At 50.1% G+C, this 1,334-nt stretch overlaps 1 pseudogene; it reads left to right on the top strand.

The window, feature by feature from the left end:
• The first annotated feature begins 298 nt into the window (after window positions 1–298).
• LOC129547693 (glutamyl-tRNA(Gln) amidotransferase subunit C, mitochondrial pseudogene) lies at window positions 299–713 on the top strand (annotated as a pseudogene).
• Window positions 714–1,334: the final 621 nt, after the last annotated feature.

Genomic DNA, 1,334 nt, shown 5'->3' with positions numbered 1-1,334 from the left:
ACAGCCTGATTGCTTTTCCTTTCTATATACAAAACCTGATACCTGCTAACCCCAACCTCCACACCACCATGCTGTGGGGATGCTCTCCCCTGCTCCCCAAGGCCCCCTGCCCTTGTGGGGTCCTCACATCTTGGGGAGACCTCACCCTGTTCCCCCTCAGGAGCGTCTCTGATTCTCTCCAACGTATGCATCCTGGTTTCATGGGTTCCACTTGGACAGAAAGTTTTGCTGAGGAAAATGTAAAACTATAAAAAGTCTGGGAGGAGAGGCTGCGCTATGGTGGCCGAGGCGGAGTGAAATGTGGGCGCGGGCTGCGTACCTGGGTCTTCGGGCTGCGGCGCGCGGGCGCTGGGGCTTCACCTCCAAGGCGGATCCTCGGGGAAGTGGTCGGGTCACGGGCGAGCTGATCCAGCACCTGGAGAGGCTATCGCTGGTGGACTTCGGCAGCCAGGAGGCCGTGGCCCGGCTGGAGAAAGCCATCGCCTTCGCCGACCGGCTCCGTGCGGTGAACACCGACGCAGTGGAGCCCATGGAATCAGTCTTGGAGGACAGATATCTGTACTTGAGGTCTGACAATGTGGTAGAAGGCAGCTGTGCTGAAGAACTACTACAAAACTCCCACCGAGTTGTGGAAGAGTATTTTGTGGCTCCGCCAGGTAATATCTCTTGGTCAAAGGTGGATGAAAAACAGCCCTTCTCACGTTGCTGAGTAGCTATTCTGGGAAGGGGCGTTCTGTGAACACATGCAAGTGCAGCAGCCATTCTGTTATTATGAACACTGATATACCACTTCCTTCAGTCACCTGGAAAAAGTGAGGGCTGGGTCTTTCAGTAACTAATTCTTCTGAAGATAGAACTGGGAAGGATCGAGCCAGAATAAGGCAGAGTCCCTGATACTAACAGGAAGTGGAAGGTACAACTGATTTCCAAGGAAATGGATCAAGCGTATTCATAGATACTCAGGCCATTCAGTGTGGAAGACTTTATCCCTCCCTAAAAGACTGTTTACCAAACTGCGCTGAAGTGAATCTGTTTATGTAATTGTTACAGACAATGCATCCGATCACTTCATGACAACCTTTTCAGTTGCTGTTTCCGTCAACCTGAGCAGCCTTTTATCTTTACTAAACATACTTAAATTTGTTCTCGGGTACCCCCTGTGTTTCAAGCAGAGTGCTGACTTTCTGCTATGGTTAAAGGTGCAGGGAGGCCGTTTGGGGAGGTCATGGTTCTCATTTCATATGTGCATACTTCACCCCAAACTCATTGAGTTGTATAGCTCAATGTGAAAAGTACAGCTTTTACGGGTTGACTATATTTCAATAAAGTGGTTA

This window comes from Moschus berezovskii, chromosome 24 (genome assembly GCF_049115385.1).
Source record: "Moschus berezovskii isolate FMDL1 chromosome 24, NW_MosBer_1.0, whole genome shotgun sequence".
Taxonomy (NCBI): domain Eukaryota; kingdom Metazoa; phylum Chordata; class Mammalia; order Artiodactyla; family Moschidae; genus Moschus; species Moschus berezovskii.
The sequence above is the reverse complement of the archived record's forward strand: the minus strand, read 5'-3'. Positions and strand labels throughout refer to the sequence as shown.